We start from the raw sequence: 25,442 nt of genomic DNA on the forward strand, positions 1-25,442 counted from the left end.
CGGTGTGCGGGACCGTAGCCCAGCTTCATGGAGACGGTTGCGAATGGTCCTCGCCGATACACCAGGAGCAACAGTGTCCCTAATTTGCTGGGAAGTGGCAGTGCGGTCCCCTACGGCACTGCGTAGGATCCTACGGTCTTGGCGTGCATCCGTGCGTCGCTGCGGTCCGGTCCCAGGTCGACGGGCACGTGCACCTTCCGCCGACCACTGGCGACAACATCTATGTACTGTGGAGACCTCACGCCCCACGTGTTGAGCAATTCGGCGGTACGTCCACCCGGCCTCCCGCATGCCCACTATACGCCCTCGCTCAACGTCCGTCAGCTGCACATACGGTTCACGTCCACGCTGTCGCGGCATGCTACCAGTGTTAAAGACTGCGATGGAGCTCCGTATGCCACGGCAAACTGGCTGACACTGACGGCGGCGGTGCACAAATGCTGCGCAGCTAGCGCCATTCGACGGCCAACACCGCGGTTCCTGGTGTGCCCGCTGTGCCGTGCGTGTGATCATTGCTTGTACAGCCCTCTCGCAGTGTCCGGAGCAAGTATGGTGCGTCTGACACACCGGTGTCAATGTGTTCTTTTTTCCATTTCCAGGAGTGTATAATGACACACAGAGCTGGAGACCAGCTACATAATCTTAGACCACAATGTGACAACATTTTGTACACTTATCCTTACGTCCTTGAAATCGACTATTATCCACGGTTAGAGCAGTTCATATGGTTTAAATGGCTCTAAGCACTATGTTACTTAACATCTGACGTCATCAGTCCCCTGGACTCAGAACTACTTGAACCTAACTAACCTAATGATATCACATACATCCATGCCCGAGGCAGGATTCGAACCTGCGACCGCAGCAGCAGAACGGTTCCGGACTGAAGCGCCCAGAACCGCTCGGCCACAGCGGCCGACGGTTAAAGCAGTGCGGATGCCAATCTAAAGTATGTTCTTCGCTACACACGCATGAGTTAATTCCATCTTCCGAAAGACCACACTTGCGTATCTAACCTCTTATCCAGGCCACGCCAGTGCACAGACTATTCAGAATTTTCCTTACTTGTAGGTAGCTTTTCTCATCTTAGTCGCTTAGAGGTTGATACTGATTCTGACAGTAGTTCTGAGGTATCTGATGCTCTTCGTAAGTCTGTGTAGTGACGGTTGCGTATTTATAGGTTGCCGTAATTATAGCTTTCGTAGATCTCAACTGTATCATTTTGCGTTGAGGACGGCGCTATACCTGATGGAAGGCAGAGCTCACTGAGTGGATTTCTCCTTAAGCATCCAGACTCATTGTGGCGAATGTTGCCTGATAAAAAAAGGGTCCTGATAGCCCCGATTCATATAGCACTGTGAGGGGCAGTTTTCTGCTCCGTGCCATAAATTTTTACAGATACATCACTGTAGCTCCAGTACGGATATTAATCTACCATATTTCCGTGTCAACTGTAAGTCTGCATTATGAATTGCTGAAGATGGTTCCAGTACTTTAACAGGCACATCTATAAACTTTCTCCCGTTAAAATTCTGCTTAGGGGACGGGATGAACACACAGTATTTCGACAAAAGTGGGTGTTTGAGATTAACTGTACGATCGCTAGATGTACTCAGACATGCGTTTTTGATGCATTTCTTGAAAGTTCACTGTGATTTGTTGTATAATTTTTAGATGAAAACATAAAAGAGAGGTTAATGCGAGAGTCGTTAAGTAATGCATTGTTGTATAAATTCGTAGCGTTTTTCCATAAATTTAATAAACACAACAGAGACTTTAGCCATCAATAACATATTCCCCTTCACTATTTACAACTGCCTTCCAAAGCTGTAGTAACTTCACGATTCCACAGCTGTAGAAATCACGGGGTTTTGAGGGAAAGAAATCGTCGAGCCATGTTCGGAGCGCATTTTCATCAACAAAAGAAGTTCCTTGAACGTTGTGTGACAGACAGTTGTTAAGGTAAAACTCTAGGGTCAAGATCAGGTGAAAAAGGTGGGTGCGGACAGGGCCACGCTACGTGTTTTGTCGCTCTAGGAGAGAACTGGAACATGACACCCCTTGTTTTTTACTACCATCGGTGTCTCAGGTATTCCCTCCCTCAGCCTCCACGCCGCCATCATCCAACGCCACAACAGTGCAAGTCTCCTATTTTAATCATTAAAGTAAGGTGACCAGATATCATCAATTTCGATGGATAGTCCTCAATTTTCATGCTTTGTCCTCAGTTCCTATAAAACTGCCCGAGGGCAACAAATGATCTCAGTTTCATATTTTTGTCCTTGGTGTTTTAATTTTTCCTGTTTTTCATTTTTTTCCCCTCAATTTTTTCTCCTCAATTTTCTCCCTCTTTGATTTGAAACTGATTTTTCCGCCCATTGCCGCCCCTAAAATTTTGCCGCCTTAGGCGGCCGCCTAGTCTTGCCTAATGGTAGAGGCGGCCCAGGGTGCGGAATAACTTCCCAACCCAACTCCTGTGTAGTGTGTTTTGTTAGTCTAGTAGAATGTGGGCGGGCGCTATCGTGGAGTAGCATCAGTTCTTGCAGTCTTGTCAGTCGTTGATCTTGGATTGCGTCTGCAAGACGTCTCGGTTGTTGACCTTAAACGTCAGCAGTGATGGTTTCACAGCGGGGAATGATTTTTAGTGTGCCACACCGTCGCTGTTCCACCAGAGGCATAACATTATCTTTTGTGGATGCGCTCAGGTCTTTGTACCGAGAGTTGCTGCTTTGTTTGGGTTCAAATATTCCTTTCTTTTCCTTATGTTAGAATAGAGACGCCACTTCTCGTCACCGGTAACGATGTGAGATAGTAACAGTTGGTGTTGTTTACGAACCAGTTTATAACGACCTAGCAGAGATGCACATTTGACCACCCGCCGATTTTGTCATTTTAGCTTACATCATACGGTACGCATACACCCGATTTTTGAACCTTACTCACTGTAAACAAATATCGCGCGATGGTGGAATGATCACAGTTCATCACATTTGCCAGTTCTCGTGTACTGTGACGTGGATCATTGTGGATTAAGGCTTTTAAACGACCTTCATCAAATTGCGAAGGTCTTCCTGAACGTGGAAAGTCACTAGTGTCGGAACGATACTCCTTAAAACGAGGAAATAATTTTCTAGCCGTGCTCTGTAAAATCTAATGGCACTATCCAGTACCCGGTGCAAATTTTTCTGGCTGCCTCCTCTGCTGTCAACCCTCTATTGAATTCAAACAGAAGAATATGTCGGGAATGTTCCGATTTCTCCATTTGGTACTTCATCTCCTAGCGTTCACAGCTCCACTCAGTATCTCCAAATGAGAAAATGAAATACGTAAGCTCAGACAGTAACAGTGAACTGCAAATGAGATATGATGGTCGATAAATAAACCGATAAGAACTGGAATGCCAACTTGAAAAATCAAAACCCAACGAACTTACGCACCAACCTAATAAGTACACGGCAAATATACAGATCAACCATACTCTTCTGAAGCACGTGTTCTGCTGTCTCTTGAAGTATTGAACTCTATGGATTGGACGCGCTGGATAGACTGATTTGTTATCTTCTTTGTTCCATAGACCCGTCACCTAGGTGTAGAATCTTTGATTGATAAACAACACGTTCTCGGGCCCAAGTACGAACCACACCACCGCTTAAATTCTGAATAAAAATCATCAGCACTGACTTCCGAACAGTTCCGGCGTAAGAAGTCACCCTAATTCTGCCAACAGCATGGTCAAAGAGGGCGGAGGAGCGATCAGAGGTCACTAGTTTGCTCTTGGGGTGGGAAACTGCCCCTAAAGGAGAAAGAATCAGCAATGATCAATGGCACGAGGATGCAGGAGGCAATGGAAACCAATCTATTAAAGAGACGTTACTTATATCCACAGGAGATGTGGTCTGTAATTGAAAAAGTGTCATGATTATCTCTCCATTGGCAAAAGATTCCGGATTAGTCCCCCCTTCGAATCGTCGCCATAGGGACGTCAAAGGGGAAGTGACCATGAGAAAAAGACTGAATAACCAACGAAAGGATAACATTCTACGACTATGGACGTGTAATTTCAAAAGTTTGAACGTAGTAGGGAAGCTAGAATACTTGAAAGGGGAAATTCAAAGTCTAAATGTAGTGGGGGTCAATGAAATGAAATGGAAGAAGACGAAGATTTCTGGAGTGGAAAGGTATTAGCAGCAGAAAATTGTGTAACAGGAGTAGGATTCGTTATGAATAGCAAGTTAGGGCAGAGAATGTGTTACAGTGAACAGTTCATTGTCAGGGCTGATCTCACCAGAATCGACAGCAAACCAGCACCGACAACGATAGTTCAGGCATACATGCCAACACCGCAAGCAGAGGATGAAGAGATAGAGAAAGTATTAGAGTATACTGGGCAGGAAATTCAGTATGTAAGGGAGATGAAAATTTAATAGCCATGGGGAACTGGCCAGTAGTTTTAGCGGAAGTAGTAGAAGAAATGATTACGGGAGTATGTGGTATCGATACTAGAAATGAGAGAGGAGACAGGTTAATTGAGTTAGTAATAGGGAATACTCTGTTAGAGATTCCGAAATAAGATACTGGATTGTAGGGCGTACCCAGGAGCAGACATAGTCTCAGATCACAATTTAGTAATAATGAAGAGTAGGCAGATGTTTAAGACACTAGTCGGGAAGAATCAATATGCAAAGAAGAGGGATACGAAAGAACTAAGGGATGAGGAGATACTCTTGAAGTTCTCGGAGACTGTAGATAGTGCGACAAGGAATAGCTCAGTAGAGAGTTCAATGGAAGTGGAATGGACATCTCTAAAATGATAATCACAGAAGTTGGAAAGAAAAACATAGTCATAAAGAAGACAACTGCGAAGAGAGCATGGGTAACAGAAAAAAATACTTCACTTTGTTACGAAAGAGGGAAGTACAAAAATGTTCAAGGGAATACAAGAATACACAAATACGAATCGCAAACAGCAAGCGCATGGAAACTAAGGCAAAATTGTTGCATGAAAAATGTGAAGAAATCGAAAACGAAAAGATTGTCGTTAGGAATGATTCAGAATATAGAAAAGTCAAAACAACTTCCGGTGAAATTAAAAACAAGGGTGTTAACATTAATAATGCAATGGGAAATCCGCTACTAAATACATAGCAGAAAGTCGATGGGTGAAAGAGTACACTGAAGTTCTCTATGAGAGAAGACTTGTCTAATGTGATAGAAGAAGAAATGGGAGTCGATATAGGGGAAATAGGGGTCCAGTATCAGAATTATAATTTAAAAGAGCTTTGGAAGACTTAAGATCAAATAAGGCGGAAGTTCAAAAATGGCTCTGAGCACTATGGGACTCAACTGCTGAGGTCATTAGTACCCTAGAACTTAGAACTAGTTAAACCTAACTAACCTAAGGACATCACAAACATCCATGCCCGAGGCAGGATTCGAACCTGCGACCGTAGCGGTCTTGTGGTTCCAGACTGCAGCGCCTTTAACCGCACGGCCACTTCGGCCAGCTAAGGCGGAAGTGATAGACGATCTTCCATGAGAATTTCTAAGATCATAGGGGCAAGAGACAACAAAAAGACTGCTCAAGTAGGTGCGTAAAACGTATACCCTTACGGGAAAATATCATCCAAACAGTTACGAAGATTGCAACAGCTGACAAGTGGAGGCATTATCGCACAGTCAGCTTAACAGCTCATGCGTTCAAGTTGCTGACAAGAATAATTTACAGAAGAATGGAAAAGAAAACTGAGGATGTGTTAGATGATGACCAGTTTGGATTTAGGAAAGGTAAAGACACCAGAGAGGCATTTATGAAGTTGCGGTTGATAATGGAAGCAAAACGAAAGAAAAATCAAGACACGTTCACTGGATTCGTCGACCTGGAAAAAAGAGTTCGAGAATGTTAGTTGGTGCACCATGTTCGGGATTCTGAGGAAAATACAGGTAAGCTACAGGGAGGAAGAGGAGTAATATACAACATGCACAAGAATTAAGAGGGAGTAATAAGAGTGGAAGACCAAGAACGAAGTGCTCCGATTAAGAAGGGTGTAAGACAGGGGTGTAGTCTTTCACCGCCACTGTTCGACATTGCTGCTATCAATGAAAATGAAGAAGAATTTCAGGATCTGATGAATTGAATGAACAGTCTAATAATTACAAAACTTGGACAGAGAGTAAATTGAATAAAGACGAAAGCAATTAGAAGTAGCAGAAATGAAAACAGTGACAAATGATGATTCGTGCCACATCTTCCGCGCATGCTAGACACACAGTGAGCGCCTCGGGGCAGATTTTCGGTGGAGCAAGTTTCAGTGGAAAAAAACACCTTCTGTAGAGGAGACGATCTTGCTTGATACGAAGGCTGCATTGAAGTACACAAGAAAATAATTTAAGGAAAAATTCGGGGTAATAACTGGATAACCTCTACAACATTATGGTCTTTTATGCAATGCGTCAGTGAACTCGACGCCCAATATGCGAATTTGGAACTGCAATGATATTTCTATCTTCTGGTGGAAGTAACGAGACTTCCCTGGAATGGAATAGGAAAAGTTTGTGTGCTGTAACTGCTAATGGCAGTGTATCTGTTCTAGTGATAAATGATTGAATTTTCTGTTCATTAACGTCCGAACCACATGGTGACATTCTGCAGTGGCCCACCTTCTATAGTTAAATATTAGGCTCGTGTAACACTGTCACTTGTTGTTTTGGCTATAAGAGGAATTATGCCCTCACTAACACCTAGTACATTCGTTAGCAACCCACATGTACTTATCGTATGCACATGCTGAACACTTACCAGATTCGTGCACACTGAGCGGGAAAAGCTGTAGATGGAAACGAAATGTTATGTTTCAGTTTGTTTAATATTATGATGATGTTATACACTAGGATTTAACAAGAGATTCAAATGGAATTAGACACTTACCCAACATTAAAATATGATTGTGGAATACTTTTCTAGTAGTTAAGTGACTACATTACATTTTATTTTATTTTGTTCGTAACTAACATGAATGATTCTCTTATTCCCAATCAGATAACACCTTTATTTAATCTATAAAGTCCCTTTTCTTTCAAAAATTATATTCTCATCAAAGTCCATTGTTTTCTTTCTCTGACAGTCCTGATCTTAAATTTCTCGCGAAAGTTCGTTGTACTTCGATCTAAAACACATTGCCACATCCACATATATTCTAAGAGGTTTTTTATTACTCAGTCTGGTTCAAAGTGTCCGCCACCTCCATGGTCCACCTGTAGCGTTTGTTGTCTCTGTATCAGGAGCTGCGATCTGTCGACAGATACTGTAGCTGTTTCCTGCGGCCTGTTTCGTCTCATGTCGCTTTAGCTCACGTCTTTCATTTTAGAGAAAAAAATAAATATTATTTCATCTTATGACATACATTCGTACTCAGTGCTATTAGGATGGTAAGAGTAAAATGAAAGAAAAGAGAAAAAAACAATTGAACCACTACACATGTCCGATCAAATAATGACCTAACAGGTGATTTGATGAAAAGTTAGTCAGTAGGTCATCTTTTGGAGATTTTATTATTAAAGAACTTCATACCTTGCACGCTCGCACTTGAGTGGTGACCATTAGAAACAATTCTGCTGTCACCTCTCCAAAAGGTTTGGTTCCTGTCAGCTAATCGTAGGTTGTGGGACTGTATTGTTAACTCATACTTGCGCTTCTGAAAGAACACTCATTAATACAGTTATTCTTAAGTCATTGTTGAAATCTCTAAGGTTAGCATTTCAAGGCATAGGTAAAAATCGAAAAAAAGTTTATGACGTTCTGTCTTGGACATATCTTACTTGGATGCAAGGATGAGTTATTGTTTCGATAATTAGCGATGTTTCTGGGCACCGAAGATGCTTTCTTGACCAACAACAGGGGTTTCTGGAAACAGAAGAAGTGGTCATCAGAGAGGTCAATTACAATATAAAATCAGACTCCCGGTGTTGTTGGGGTGTGAGTACAAACTGCGTTTATGTTCTCAGCTCCCTATTTCAGCCAGGCGCTGTGTTGCATGAATAAAACTGGTACTTATGCTCGAATTTGCTGACCTACAGAGCTCGCCGACGTCGGAATTCGGAGATAGGAAGTTTTCAACTTATCGTAAGTGGTTAGTTCCCCAGATAAGTAGTGGGTTTGGCCAGCTGTATTTCCAATTGTGGTTGAGATCACAGTTTCGCAGATTCAGAATGAAGCAGGTTTCCAGTCTCTATAGATTTCCTGTATACATGCGTAGCGACTTTCTTGAATGGCTCCACGAAGGTCTCAGCTGATTTCATACTTTCTTATCTATTAGCAGTTGCACCATTTATGTTGTGTTTGTTTTTGCACAAGAATGATTCTGCTGTTGGTTTCCTGTTTCCTCTGTTTCAGATCCAATACAATACACTTGCGCAGAGAAAGGATCAGTTATAAGATCAGTTGTGATGGATAAAGGATCGGCAGGGTTCGTGTTAATACTTTTCAGCAGTGATAAATAATACGTTCAAGTGTTTCCATTTTTTCAAAAATGTATTAAGCCACACTGCCATGTTCTAGTTACTCCTTGTAGACCATGTATATGTTCTTTCCTTTCCAGCCATTGGCCGACTTCCTATCCTATGCTTGCCTAATACTACTTTGTAAATGTTTTATGTGTGTGTATATATTATTTCTGTAATGTATCTGACACATCCGACACTATTGTGCTGAGGACGGATAAACAAACATGAAAAGCATGTCTGCAATACTCGTGTATAGTGGGGCATTGGTTACGATTCGTAGAGCCGTGTTCTGTATGGCTTCCAGATTCCGCATATCTGTGGAAGCTGTTTGTTCCAAGACTAAAAACACATATGCCATCGAATATGGAAATGGAACTTCCCGGTTGAGATCTCACCTTCGAACCTCAGTACGGTAGACTGTGATGATGAGAATGGGACACCGTTTACTAACAACCAATCTCTTGGAAAAAGTGCATGGGGGCTTAATTAAAATGCAATAATTTTAGTAGCTGTGTGTCCGGTTACGAAGTCTCGTGACCGGTTGGCCCTGAGTAGTATTAGCACGCAATCGGACTGCATAAAATAAAAATAAAGAATGACAAGAAATTTCCATTAACACAATTAATTAATTAAGTCCCCTGCAACTATAAAAGCTACGAAACAACAAAGCACAAGTGTAACTGTTCTGTATGTGGTAGTGTGACTCAACGTACATGTATCTGCTCTTTGTTCGCACGAAGTAATGGCCGCTATCGACAGGGGATCTCAAGTTGATTCCGTATTTCTAGAATTCCGGAAAGCTTTTGACACCGTTCGCCACAAGTGACTTCAGTCAAGCTGCGGGCCTATGGGGTATCGTCTCAGGTGTGTGACTGGATTCATGATTTCCTGTCAGGAAGGTCGCAGTTCGTAGTAATAGACGGCAAATCATCGAGTAAAACTGAAGTGATATCAGGTTTTCCCCAGGGAAGCGTCCTGGGACCCCTGCTGTTCCTGGTCTATATGAATGACCTGGGTGACAATCTGAGCAATTCTCTTAGGTTGTTCGCAGATGATGCTGTAATTTACGGTCTAGTAAGGTCATCCGAAGACCATTATAAGTTGCAAAGCAATTTAGAAAAGATTGCTGTATGGTGTGGCAGGTGGTAGTTGACGCTAAATAACGAAAAGTGTGAGGTGGTCCACATGAGTTCCAAAAGAAATCCGTTGGAATTCGATTACTCGATAAATAGTACAATTCTCAAGGCTGTCAATTCAACGAAGTACCTGGGTGTTAAAATTACGAACAACTTCAGTTGGAAAGACCACACAGATAATATCGTGGGGAAGGCGAGCCAAAGGTTCCGTTTCATTGGCAGGACACTTAGAAGATGCCACGAGTCCATTAAAGAGACAGCTTACACTACACTCGTTCGTCCTCTGTTAGAATATTGCTGCGCAGTGTGGGATCCTTACCAGGTGGGATTGACGGAGGACATGGAAAGGGTGCAAAAAAGGGCAGTTCGTTTTTTATTATCACGTAATAGGGGAGAGAGTGTGGCAGATATAATACGCGAGTTGGGATGGAAGTCATTAAAGCAAAGAATTTTTTCGTCGCGGCCAGATCTATTTACGAAATTTCAGTCAGCAACTTTCTCTTCCAAATGCGAAAATATTTTGTTGAGCCCAACCTACATAGGTAGGAATGATCATCAAAATAAAATAAGAGAAATCAGAGCTCGAACAGAAAGGTTTAGGTGTTCGTTTTTCCCGCTCGCTGTTCGGGAGTGGAATGGTAGAGAGATAGTATGATTGTGGTTCGATGAACCCTCTGTCAAGCACTTAAATGTGAATTATAGAGTAATCATGTAGATGTAGATGTAAATGTACCTGGCACGGTTCTCCCTCAATACGATAAGATATTTTAAACACCATTTACAATGAACTAATTGAAAAACCAGAAATACTATAACTGCACATAGAAACCAGAATTACAAGTCTAATAAATGAACACGAACCAGATGCTTTGTTGACTGAACCTATGGCCAACAGGCATTGTCATTAAAGAAATGTGAAATAATTATTTTTTTTTTACCTCCATATATACTGACGAAAAATACACTGTGATCATTGCAACATCTTCCATCTATACATTACACCAACCGAACAGCATCTACTCTCTCGCCCAACAGAACAACAACTGCACTCAACATCCTCTGAACTAGTACAGCCCTCGACATCCTCTCAACAAGTACTGCCCACGGCAACATCTGAACTACTACTGCACCAGTGGAGGCGGTGGGATAATAATCTTTGACGCAATCTCTGGCTCTGTGACTCAGTGTAGCCACCTTTCAAACGTTTGTAGTCGACGTAACACTGTGCCACAGTTGTTTGGTGCACTAACGCTATGAAACTCCCTACGTTAAATAGTTTACAGTTGAGTTTCGAGTTAGTAACGCTGCCTTTCGACATGATTGTTTTGCCGGCAATGTGAACGATTTGGCTCCAGATGTTATACATGCGCGTATCCAAGAGGGGGAGGAGGGGTGGATCATCAGAAAATGATCGAGCTTTTTCGGTCTTGCCGATGGATAATGTTTCCCATTAGACGATTGTATCTTTGTGTCGACATCATATCCGTAGACCCTTATTTTGACACTTTTTAGTGTTACTGCATTTTTGCTGACTTCGTGTAGCTAGTAACGATTCCTGAGCAGATTGCATTCACCGTTGCTTCTGCTTGTGATTCAGCAATTTTCGAACGAAATATACGAAGAACAATTCATTACTTGAGCCAGCATCGTCACCGACTTCTGTGACTATTATTCGGCGATCTTTTATCTGTATTTCTTCCACTTGCTCCATGATATCGTTGGTTGAAAATGTGAAGGCGTCCAGGGCGCTCGTCATCTTCATTCTCTTCGCAGCCCACTTCGAATCTCCTATACGACTCGAAAACCCTAGTTTTACTGATGGAAGATTCACCACAAGTTGAATTTAACATTACTAGAACTTTAATCCGTTCTGATAGCAAAATTTGATACAAATCCTCTGATCTATTTTTATACAAAATAAATAATCAGCGATACTACAAAAAAACAACCTATGTGGTTAACATTTTACACCCTTCAGACACAGTATAGCAACACAACAACGAAAAAATCATACGAGTCGGTCTCCTAAAACAAGCATAATTATAAAATTCCGTATACTTTTTGAACAGACGTTGTACATCAATATCCAAATTTGACAGCATGGGAAGTACACTACTGGCCGTTAAAATTGCTAAACCACGAAGATGACGTGCTACAGACGCGAGATTTAACCGACAGGAAGAAGATGCTGTTATATGCAAATGTTTAGCTTTTCAGAGCATTCACACAAGGTTGACGCCGGTGCAGACACCTACAACGTGCTGACATGAGGAAAGTTTCCAACCGATTTCTCATACACAAACAGCAGTGACCGGCGTTGCCAGGTGAAACGCTGTTGTGATGCCTCGTGTAAGGAGGAGAAATGCGTACCATCACGTTTCCGACTTTGATAAAGGTCGGATTGTAGCCTATCGCGATAGCTGTTTATCGTATCGTGATTGCAGTTTATCGTATCGCCACATTGCTGCTCGCGTTGGTCGAGATCCAATGACTGTTAGCAGAATATGGAATCGATGGGTCCAGGAGGGTAATACGGAACGCCGTGGTGTATCCCAACGGCCTCGTATCACTAGGAGTCGAGATGACTGGCATCTTATCCTCATGGCTGTAACGGATCGTGCAGCCACATCTCGATCCCTGAGTCAACACATGGGGACGTTTGCAAGACAACAGCCATCTGCACGAACAGGTCGACGACGTTTGCAGCAGCATGGACTGTCAGCTCGGAGACCATGGCTGCAGTTACCCTTGACGCTGCATCACAGACAGTAGCGCCTGCGATGGTGTACTCAACGACGACCCTGGGTGCACGAATGGCAAAACATTATTTTTTCGGATGAATCCAGGTTCTGTTCACAGCATCAGGATGGTCGCATCCCTGTTTGTCGACATCGCGGTGAACGCACATTGGAAGCCTGTATTCGTCATCGCCATACTGGCGTATTACCCGGCGTGATGGTGTGGGGTGCCATTGGTTACACACCTCGGTCACCTCTTGTTCGCAGTGATGGAACTTTGAACAGTGGACGTTACATTCAGATGTACGACCCGTGGCCCTACCGTTCATTCGATCCCTGCGAAACCCTACATTTCAGCAGGATAATGCACGACCGCACGTTGCAGGTCCTGTACGGGCCTTTCTGGATACAGACAATGTTCGACTGCTGCCCTGACCAGCACATTCTCCAGATCTCTCACCAATTGAAAACGTCTGGTCAATGGTGGCCGAGCAACTGGCTAGTCACAATACGCCAGTGTCTACTCTTGCTGAACTGCGGTGTCGTGTTGAATCGGCATGGGCATGGGTACACACAATCCAAGCTCTGTTTGACTCAATGCCCAGGCGTATCAAGGCCGTTATTACGGCCAGAGGTGGTTGTTCTGGGTAGTGGTTTCTCAGTATCTATGCACCCAAATTGAGTAAAAATGCAATCACATGTCAGTTCTAGTATAATATATTTGTCCAATGAGTACCCGTTTACCATCAGCATTTCTTCTTGGTGTAGCAATTTTAATGGCTAGTAGTGTAAGTCTCACGAAAACGGCAAGAAATTCCAGACTTTACAAGTTACAGAAGCATGGAAACATCATAAGCACAAAGCGGTACCCCTTTGGCATTGAAAACAGATTCCACTCGTCTCGGAATGGATAGATATAGCTCCTGTATGGTTTTCAAGGGAATCTTATACCATTCGCCCTGAAAAATAGCGGTAAGTTCAGGTAACTGTAGTGGAGGTGGACAGCGATCACGGCTCCTTCCCTCCAAAGCAGAGCACAAAGGTCATTCATATTTAGCACTGCTGACTGTGGCGGCCAGGTGGAATGCGACTGTTTATCCTCGTGCTCACAAAACCATTCCTGAACGACGCCAGCGGCGTGAAGAGTGGTCCTGTCGTCTTGGAGCCAGCCGGAGGGGCCGAGCGGTTCTAGGCGCTACAGTCTGTAACCGCGCGACCGCTACAGTCGCAGGTTCGAATCCTGCCTCGGGCTTGAATGTGTGTGATGTCCTGAGGTTAGTTAGGTTTAAGTAGTTCTAAGTTCTAGGGGACTGATGACCTCAGAAGTTAAGTCCCATAGTGCTCAGAGCCATTTGAACCATTGTCGTCTTGGAACACAGCATCAACATTGAGGAGCAAACACTGTACCATGTGATGGACGTGGTCAACCAAAATGCTCATGTAATCCTTGGCAGTAGTGGGACGTTGCAGAGTAACCATTGGTCCCATGGAAAATCACAATATAGCTGCCCAAATCATCACCGGACCCCGGCCATGTCACACTCTTTGGGCAGAAGTTGGAAACAGTGTGAAACAGGACACAACCGATCAAAGTACTTTCTTCCATTGCTCCATAGTCCAGGTTTAATGGCTTCTGCGCCACCTTTTCCTGTTACGGGCATTTGCATCAGTGATGAGTGGCTTTTGAATTGTAGTTCGCCACGCAATTCCCTGCTTAAGGATCTTCTTTCGTGCTGTTTTGGTGCTGAAAGGGTTCGCTAGTGCTTCATTCAGGTCTGCAGTGATTTTTGCAGCTTTTGTCTTCTTCTTTATCTACATATACAGACTGAAGCAGCAAGTGAAAATCTGCAGCAAGGCCGGGAATCGAACGCAGGTCTCCTGCTTACTAGGTAGGTGTGTTTCCCAGTAAGCCGCTTTGGCACAGCGGTTCACACAACTGCACGGATTATCCTGCATGCCTCCTTCGTCGATCCAGATTCTAACTGCTGCCCCAGTCTACTTTAAATCTCCCCTGATACACAAACTGAATTACCGAGCATCAACGTGTTCTGGACTAGTGTCATTTCCTTTGTATAAGCACATGCACCTGGGTTTCCAGCTGGAGCTCCCATTTACGGTTAGATACTGAGGTGCTACTCCAGAATATGGAGAGCCTCAGCAGTTAGTTTCGTGTGTAAGGGGGAATTTAAAGTAGAATGGAACAGCAATGAGAATTTGAAACGAGGAGTGAGGCATGTGAGGGTAATCCGTGCAGGGCTTTGAGCCAGTGTGCAAGGTGGCTTAGCGGCTAACACACCTGCCTAGTAATCAGGAGACCTGGGTTCGATTCGCAGCTTTGGTAGAAATTTTCACTCTCCGCTTCAGCCTATATAAGTAAAACCATTTCTGTATCACACCAGTAAGGTCTCTGAAATTGTGTCATTTCATCCTTATGCTTCGTCACAGTCCTCTCTCTCCGTTGATGCCTGTCACGATCACTTAAAACAGACTTTCGTCTGATTTATGACTTAGCGGTTAATGTTTTCGCACTTTCCCTGTTCTAGTATAAATCGCAAAAAAAGAGAAGGTCAAATAGCGATAACGTGATATATTGATAATAACGTGATTAGATAATATTACAGATGATAATGATAATGCAATTTATACTAGATTCTGCACTAACGGCAATTTCTTAGCCGATTTTGGTGCAGGTCGGCGATGGAGAGAGAGCAGAGTTTTGAGCTTCGTTGCGTCGGTTCACTATTGTGTTCAGGAGGAATAATGTCTGATTACGTAAAGGTAGCTTGAGCCTGACATTTAACCCGGATTGCCTTCACGCAATCTGATTCTTCCATACAAATACCTAAGGGACCGAACTGAACATTAAAAGAAAAGGAAATGGATACACGAAAGTGGGTTTTGGTAATGGTTATCAAATCTAAGTTGAATAAATTAGTAGCCTCCCGAAAACAACCGATATACCGCTATAAAGAGCTGACCTGCAACATAGCATACATCGAAAGAACACTGAGGTTACTTAAAGAAAAGAATAGAAAGAAAAATATTTCATTATGACTCATCAACATATTCTAAAAGCATCCATACCACTGAACATGAACAGATATCTAAGGAAAATAAAACTTACATTTGATATTTCTTTCACACATTGCGTGCTACAACCATGTCCTATTTTGTCTATCCAATATTTTCTTGAAATTAGATGTCCCTGCGTGCAAGTGAGTATTTCATTGCGTCACACAGTTTTTCGAAGCGCTTGTTAGAAGATTTACATTTTTTAGTACGCAAAATATTGTATAACTTGTAGCGATGGTACACTGCACTTCTTCACATTGTAGTGGGACGAAATTAAACGTCACCCATCCACCAAGTCAGCCCAGTTTGCAGGTGCCTATAAGTTTAATTTAGTTTTTGTTTATGTGTTTTCTTATTATTTGTAATAAATGTGAATTATCTAAAAGTTTTGTATTTTTTTATGTGTTTCATGTACGGAGAGATCGGCGCAACGAACGGGGACAGCATCTTCGTTGCCGCGACCAGAGAGGAAATTGCTGGCCGCTATACGTCGCGGGTCGACAGCCAAGGAGCAACAGAAGATCCTGGAACCGAGTTGTTGCGTCGTGTTTCTAAAAATTAAAAATGAATTTTTATACTCTTTTTTGTACAACAATGACGTCATAATGAGCTTAGTCTTATTGAAATGTTAGTCACTGTCTGTCAACGCTCAAGTTCACATCTGTATGTGTAGGAAGCTAATAAAATAGTGTATGTTACTAAAGTTGTAACTCGTGTCTTGAAGATTTATTTATGAAGAGTTATGTGAACGGATTAATAATATATTTGACAAGATTATTGATTCAGACAGCGTTGGCCGAAACTTTGAATCTAAAAAGTTTATTTAATGTGTGATTCTGATATCGATTAGGTCAAGATAACGTGTGTCGATATAATTTTCTGAGGAGAAACAAACGAAATTTAAATTCGAAAAAGTTACGAAAACCAATTGGCCCAAGTGATGTAATTCTTTGCACACGACTCAACTGATGTTTTACAGTTTCGTTCAAGAACCATTCTATGACAAATTTAAAAAGAATATGAATCATTTTTGAAGTGAGTGTAACTGACGTGGGTGACGAAGTCTGCACATGGTCATACATATATCAAACGAAAACCTAATACGTCGTTACACCGCACCGTGGCGACCTTAGAAACAGGACTTGTGTGCAACTAAGGCACACAGGTACGAAACAAAACATCAAGAGTCCTTCGGAAGTCAACGCGAGTTTTCGTGGAGCCTTCACCAGCCAGCGGCGACTTCGTGGGTGTGGGCATCTGACGGAGCCGCAGCCAAGCAGTACGGTCACGCAGTTGTTCCACGAGAAGGCGCATCTGTTGGGCAGCAGCTGAACGCTGCAAACCCCGACAACCTTTTTTCTCCCTAAACTAGTAGGCCCAGTACGTCAGCTGCGGGGCGTTCCTCCGGCTGGTATTAGAGGTGTTGCTGAGGGCTTCGCCTGTCTACGGCGTTGCCGGGCGTGGTTGCAGCCAGCGACGTTTTCGGTGTTCGACTCAGCGTCCTGCCGGTTGCGGAAGCGGGGTCGCAGCATCTCAGCGGCTGCATCGACGACTGTTACATCTGCAGCCCATAGCAGCACACTGATCATCGAGAACTACAAACTACAATATTAGTGTCCGGTGAGTTTGTTTCAAGTTGGAAGTGGAGTGTTGTACATAGGAAGTGTGCTTTTATAGGATTGTTGATTACAAGTCTGCGTGTGTAAATAGTTAATATCTTACAATAATGTCGGGAAGTGAAATGTCAGACGAAGAGCAATCTATGTCCGATAGGAGCATGAGATCCCTTTTTAGGGCGATAGCTAAATTAAAACAATCTAACGGGGATTTCCTAGCTGAATTAAAACAGTCTAACGAAGAATCTACTGCTAGATTAAAAGAGGAATTAAAACAGTCTAACGAAGAATCTATGGCTAGATTAAAACAGTCTAATGAGGAATCTACTGCTAGATTGAAACAGGAACTAAAACAGGAATTAAAACAGTCTAACGAGGAATCTACTGCTAGACTTAAAGGGGAGCTAACAAAATCAACAGACAGGTTGCAGGAATATCTTAATGAAACCAGTCGAGAATTAAGTGATAAAATAGAGTCTTCTAAAGTTGAAATGCAGGAAAAATTAGTAGGACTTAGTAATAAGATTGCTGATAATTGTAAAAGGTTAGAAGAACATATCCAGGAATCGCGCGAGGAAAAAGCTCGCATGCGACACGATATTACTGACTTATCCGAGAGACTAGATAGTGTCAATATCTTAGTTGTAAACGAAATACAGAAAAATAACGATATGTTACGAGATGAATTTTCTATGCAAACAGAAACTGTTCGCAGAGAATTATTGAAATCTATTAAAGAGGTCTCTACCAAACCTGTAGAGATTTCTTCAATAGATAATGTAGAATTAGAAACATTAACTCATCAAGTAGAAAAGGACCATACCGAAATCGAAAACATGAAATTTTTAATTACTGAGATATGCAGTAATCTTGAGACTGCCAAAGGTAATAATATTGACGAAGGTACAGAGCGTTCACATCGTGAACACAGTGAAGAATCGATATTAGCTAATCGCGTATCCAATACAGAAATGCGGATACAGGAAATTACGAAACGGTTATCGGAATTAGATAATAACGAGACCATTTCAGGTAGCAGAGGTAATAACATAATCAGAGACAACAGTCGCATCGAATTTGCTAGCTCGGACGACAACAATATGAATAAGGCAGTCACGGCAAGCCAATCCGATGCAACTCCGTCTCTGCCAGCTAAACAAAATCCGACTATTTCTCTCGCAGAATGTCTGGATGACATAACAACAAATTCAAATGTAGCAAGTCGATTTCCTGTATTCAAACCAGGAGGCGAACTGCACCCTATAATCTTTATAAAGGCTTTTGAAACATCATTATCTCCTAAATGGAGTAATGAAAAACGCATTCAATTTGTAATAGGACATTTAGAAGCAGAAGCTGCGGAATGGGCAGTACTGCATAGAAATGAATTCAGGGATTGGGATGATTTTGTTAAGCAGTTTAAACAAAATTATTGGTCAAGACGAAAACAACAACACTTAACTTTAGAGTTGTTAGCCCCTCCTCCATATTCTAAACGGTGGAGAGGTTATAGGAATTATTTTGAATGGAATTTAAATCGTGCTCAATTAATTGAAGAACCAATTATTGAAAGTCATCTAATACGAGTCCTAAGTAGTAGGTTACCGTATTACATAAAGGAAAGAAAAATGTTATTCTACGAATTATACAAAACCTTAATAATGGGGACGAAGCAGTTAACACCGGGGTGTGTGGTTATATTTTAACGACTTGTTGTATTGGAAAGCACAGAGGGAACACCAGAGATGGAAAATCTGCATTCCGAAAACTGTTGTGGACGAGTTAATTACTTATATTCATGAAGGTTACGGGCATTTTGGAATTCATAAATGTATTAAGCATCTAATGAAGTATTATTATTTCAAAAATATGTCACGTATTGTGAGAAGTATTATTAGGGCTTGTGAAACCTGTCAAAAGGTTAAAGTTAATAACAAATCCAAGCGTTATAAATTATATGCTGTAATTCCTCGAGGTTTGTGGGATCTACTGTCATTAGATTTTTTCGGCCCTCTGCCTCGGAGTTCAGGAGGATTAACATATGTGTTTGTTGTAATGGAATGTTGGTCCAAACATGTGAAACTGTATACTTTGAAACGAGCGAATACAGCAAGCGTTATACGCTGCCTCACCCGAAATTACTTTGTTAACTGGGGCATTCCTAAACGACTTATGTCTGACAACGGTAGTGCCTTTATTAGTCAAAGATTTCAAGATATGATAAGACAATATGGAATCAAACATATCTTAATTTCGAAATATCACCCTCAAAGTAATTTAGTAGAAAGAGTCATGAAAGAATTAGGACGATTATGTAGAACTTATTGTGCACATAAACATACTCGGTGGGCCAAACTAATGCCTGAATTCGAAAAGATATTAAATGAATTGCCTCACCTAACGACGGGATTATCACCTATAGAAATTTTAGGCAAACGAATTATAGGTGAGCCTTTACTAGCTGCTTTACCTTGGCCACCAGTAAATGAGATACAACAAGATATTCCAGACGAAAAAGTTTGCGAACAGATTGTAAAAAATGCCGAACGGAGAATTAAAAGTTATAATCAACAGGCTGTAGAACCCTCATTTCAGGTAGGAGATCTTGTGCTAGTACGATCTCATCCTAAAAGTTCTAAGATCGATAAGGAATGTAGAAAATTCTTCTTTATCTTTGAAGGTCCATATGTTGTACATAAGATTGTACATCCCAAAGCATTACTTCTTATGGAACCTTCATCAGGTGTAATTAAAGGATTATATAGTGTTGATCAAATGAAACCCTTCATTCCTAAATAAGTTAATATTTAGTATATGTTATACACGGAAGAGCGTTCATAGTTTATTCATGTGAAGTTTTTCGTGATAGTTACGTGTTATTTTAAATAAATAACAGAAAGCTTAAACATGTGTTCTACAATAATCTACTGGTACTTCAAAAAGAGAAAGATAACCAAAAAGGGGGATTTATATGGAGGAAACTTTGCTCTTAGGTCAAAAGGAATTTTGCATATTTTAAATTTACTCGGATAGTAGGAACCAAAGGGGATGGTTAATAGTTTTAGGGACCATGGGCGTCCAGAGCTATATGGCTCACGAGAACATAGCAGAGTGCCTTTAATAGAGGTTTGCAATAGTGTTAATATAGAACACACCAAACGGGGCTCTCTCGCTTGTTTCTCCTAAATAAATGGCCATTACCCAACAAGGTGTCCGAAGGTAAAGAAAGCCGTGCCGAGATTCTAAAGAGAGTTTTGCTGGATTTCTTCTTGACCTCAGGCATAAATAAGGCATTAGGGAAGAGAATGACGTAAAGTAAATAGTACTATTAGTTATTGTGAGAAACTTATTAGTAATATACATTCTTGAAAAGAATAACTCTAGTAAATAAATGAAGCTGAAACTAATCTATCACAATTTGAACGCTCTGTCCTAATGTACAACGTTAAAGAACGTACTAAATTAGTATTTATTAGCAACTATTAACTGAAGAGGAGCAATCTCCCTATATTCGGTTACGAATTACCATAAGAGCACAATTAAGAGTAAATGACAAATAGTCACAACGATATCGTATTAAAAGAATTAAATCTCTCTAACAGCAAGGACTCTAGGTTACGTAAAATGTGAGGAAAATGTATTAACAGTTAAATATTGTATATTGAACAGTTTTAATTTCGGTTAAAACCTGACAAACTGAGCTTGTGGGTGGGGTATGTAGTGGGACGAAATTAAACGTCACCCATCCACCAAGTCAGCCCAGTTTGCAGGTGCCTATAAGTTTAATTTAGTTTTTGTTTATGTGTTTTCTTATTATTTGTAATAAATGTGAATTATCTAAAAGTTTTGTATTTTTTTATGTGTTTCATGTACGGAGAGATCGGCGCAACGAACGGGGACAGCATCTTCGTTGCCGCGACCAGAGAGGAAATTGCTGGCCGCTATACGTCGCGGGTCGACAGCCAAGGAGCAACAGAAGATCCTGGAACCGAGTTGTTGCGTCGTGTTTCTAAAAATTAAAAATGAATTTTTATACTCTTTTTTGTACAACAATGACGTCATAATGAGCTTAGTCTTAATGAAATGTTAGTCACTGTCTGTCAACGCTCAAGTTCACATCTGTATGTGTAGGAAGCTAATAAAATAGTGTATGTTACTAAAGTTGTAACTCGTGTCTTGAAGATTTATTTATGAAGAGTTATGTGAACGGATTAATAATATATTTGACAAGATTATTGATTCAGACAGCGTTGGCCGAAACTTTGAATCTAAAAAGTTTATTTAATGTGTGATTCTGATATCGATTAGGTCAAGATAACGTGTGTCGATATAATTTTCTGAGGAGAAACAAACGAAATTTAAATTCGAAAAAGTTACGAAAACCAATTGGCCCAAGTGATGTAATTCTTTGCACACGACTCAACTGATGTTTTACAGTTTCGTTCAAGAACCATTCTATGACAAATTTAAAAAGAATATGAATCATTTTTGAAGTGAGTGTAACTGACGTGGGTGACGAAGTCTGCACATGGTCATACATATATCAAACGAAAACCTAATACGTCGTTACACCGCAACATGTCGGCAACGAAACAGTAAAAAGTAATCAAGTCTCTAGAACTATACATAGCAAAAAATAGATTTTTATCATTCATATGTTTCGCATCTTATTAGGATCGAGCACTGCGACAATTACATAAATACCTGCGCCCAGCGGGTCATAGTGATTATATGAAGCAGTTAATGCTGGGCGCGCGTCTTTGGGTAGACGCACATTACAAAAATATAACATTTTACCAACTACAGCTCGATGGCTGTTCTTCTCTTTTATGACAAATATTTTATATACAGAGCATCCGAAGCCAATAATATTACACTGTGTGGAGTATAAAGCTTCGATACAATGTCACCTGAAACAACCTTGGTTCCGGAAGCACCCACCATAAGAACACAAACAATTTACCCACGTTCGAATGCAATGAGCTTCGACATGTTGCACTCACAGCTACACAGAAAAGTGTTCTGACGACGAATGTCGCTTGTAGAGGTCACTGCACAGGTGTCTTTTGTGGTCAAATACAGCAGCGCTACCTGCAGACTTGACTTGCATCTGTAATTTACGTTCAAGCGTGGATTTTTCTCGTTCATTCCATATTTTTCTCGAACTCCTGTACGTTTAACAGGGTACTTTTGAATTGCTTCCGTGGGCTGTGGGGCGACATTCCAGCCAGGAAGACGTGCACATTGTCAGGTTGACCGTACCTGCAGTCAACAAAAAATCTGACGCGGTTCGTGAGTCTGCGTGTAGAACCGCCGAAACGCCAGAAACTGAGTAAGGGAAAACAGAAAAGGAAAGGTCTTCCATATATAAAAAAATATACTTCCCAAACGTACTTGGAAACGACTAGGTAGAAATAGTATGCTCTTCATTTACACGATCATATAGCCATAATTGGCACACAACTATTAACAATAGTAATTCGTAATGAAATATTGGTAACTCTGAGTGCACACTTCCACTTTTTATTGCGTAAATTATGACGGTATCGAAGTTGCAATAGTTTGTTGTGATTACACAGGATGATTCCGTGATTACGCTACAGACTTTCAGGTATGATGGAAAAGGGTAAAAGTATCAGTTCGAGCTGGGGACCCTTCCGGAAACGACCAAGTTGAAAATTATAACGAAAAATCATTCTGACAACTTGTGACGCGTTTTATACGACAAGCGCTAATCTGCTGGCTCAAAGAAAATATTCGACACACGTAATATTACGGTTTAGAAATACCTGACTTGATTAATTACTCAGCGTCTGAAAGTTTTAAATATCTCAAGTACGCCAGTCATGTTCGCAATGGCGAATCGGACTTCGTACATAATCGAGGGGGCTAGTTCTGATCACGAAATAAAACTCACTGACACATCCAAAGGATCTCTGTTAAAAATACGTTTATGGAATTAGTATTAGAAAAAATAAGAAGTACGATTTGATATGTCTGTTTGATGATAATTATTGTTATCATAAATAACTTGCACATATTCATATATCCTTACGGATGGAGGCTGGGAGGAGAACAAATAGGGAAGTAACATGACAAGGAAGGAAGACAAAAGAAAAAAGTAATTGACAGAGATAATTCCTTTTCACAGCTTTCAACTGAAAGTCATCAGTATTTCAAATTCATATATTATGTGAATCTCCCCCATATCATAAAAGAAACCGCGATGTTCTAACCGACCATTACAACTCTCCATGTCAAATAATTCAGAAAAAAATGTGTCTGTTCAGCCCCTAATAGTGAAATACATGTACCAGAACTGGTGATGCTAAGATTCTACACTCATGCTCATAAATTAAGTATAATTACTGAATGTAGCGCCACACGACGTGACACTACACAAAACTGGCACTAATAGCATAGGAACAAAGGAAACACGCACGACACAGATCTGTAAGTCCACGGTTTTGGCGATAAGTTGAGAAAACCGTACCGAAACACATGTGCTACGAAACGCCACTGTTTCCTGCGCATATAACTCGACATCAGTATGGGATATGCTCACCATGCACACGTACACAGGCCGCACAACGGGTTGGCATACTCTGGATCAGGTGGTCGAGCAGCTACTGGGGTATAGCCTCCCATTCTTGCACCAGTGCCTGTCGGAGCTCCTGACGTGTCCTAGGCGTGTGAAGACGCGCAGTGATACCTCGACCGAGAGCATCCCAGACGTGCTCGATGGGGTTTCGGTCTGGAGAACAGGCAGGCTACTCCATTCACCTGTTTCAGGGTCCTCCTCCACGATGGTAGCTCGGCGGGGCCGTGCGTTATCATCCATGAGGAGGAAGGTGAGACCCACTGCACCCCTGAAAAGGCGGACATACTGTTACAGTTCCTCTGTCAAAGACATGCAGGGGTGTACGTGCACCAATCATAATCCCACCCCACACCATCAAACCATAACAGGTCCTTTTCGAGGACATTAAGGGGTTAGTATCTGGTTCCTGGTTCACGCCAGATGAAAACCTGGCAAGAATCACTGTTCAGACTACACCTGGACTCGTCCGTGGACATAACCTGGGACCACTGTTTCAATGACCATGTACTGTGTTCTTGACACCAGGCTTTAGGGCTCTCCTGTGACCAGGGGTCAGTGGAATGCGCCTTGTAGATCTCCGGGTGAATAACCCATGTCTGTTCAGTCGTCTGGAGACTGTGTGTCTGGAGACAACTGTTCCAGTGACTGCAGTAAGGTCCCGTGCAAGGCTACCTGCAGTACTCCGTAGCCGTCTACTGGCACTGATGCTACGACCTGCTGTAGTTGACCAGCCTCCAGTCGTCCTAGTATTCTACCCCTCATAACGTCATCAATACGTGTTCATTGAGCCATTTTCAACACACAGCCACCATTAGCACATCTGAAAACGTCTGCACACTTACTCGCTGCACCGTACTCTGACATGCACCAACACACCTCTGCATATGTGGACTGCTGTCAGTGCCACCGCAGGTCAAATGCACCGCATGGTCATACCCCGAGGTGATTTAAACCTGCAAACCGCCCATCAGAGCGTTGTTTCACCATGTATCAGCATTATCCTTAATTTATGAGTGTAGATTAGGAAACTCTGAGACGTTATAGTATGGGCCAAAACGAGAAAATGTGTCTAGTAAAGACGGGCTGTAAAAGGGGTATACCTTAGGAGATGTGATCTTCCCTTCCGTGAAACGCATCTCTTATAGTGAACAAGTGCCCATAGACCCTAACGTGTGGATTTTAGAGCCTATGTTTGGTAGACTTTTTTTTTTGTTTTGGTCGATACTAACATCTCTGAAAGTTTCCCACCCTAAAGTCTTAGCAACAAGAATTCCGGTACATGCATCCCACTGTCCGAGGGATACATGATTTGTTCCAGACCAGTGTCCCTTACCTCAAATCGACAACATTTACCTTTCTCCGTTATCCCTGATAGTTTGTAACATCATCACAGAATAACCCTGTAGATATTACATTAATTAACCTGCTCGAACAGCATAAGACGCCGTATGCTAGCTCTCGAGATTAAGAGCTGAGCCAGACTCCAATTAAATCCGCGCGCCGGATGATCGACGGTGGGCTGATACAATGGGCAGCCTGAGTGTGGTTTTTAGGCGATTTCCTACGCTCGTTTGGATAAAAGCTAGACTGGCACCCCAATTACAATTCACAGAATACGACGCACAAACAGTTAAATGCGATAAGAAGTACTGCTTTGAGATGAGGAGTTTAGCACAAGGGAGGAATTCGTGGCGGAAAAAAGCACCACAGATCCAAGGTTACACTATTCATAGACAGATAGCGCATATTATCCCCCCCCCTCCCCTCCCCCCCCGAGATT

Source organism: Schistocerca americana, chromosome 4 (assembly GCF_021461395.2).
Source record: "Schistocerca americana isolate TAMUIC-IGC-003095 chromosome 4, iqSchAmer2.1, whole genome shotgun sequence".
NCBI classification, from domain to species: domain Eukaryota; kingdom Metazoa; phylum Arthropoda; class Insecta; order Orthoptera; family Acrididae; genus Schistocerca; species Schistocerca americana.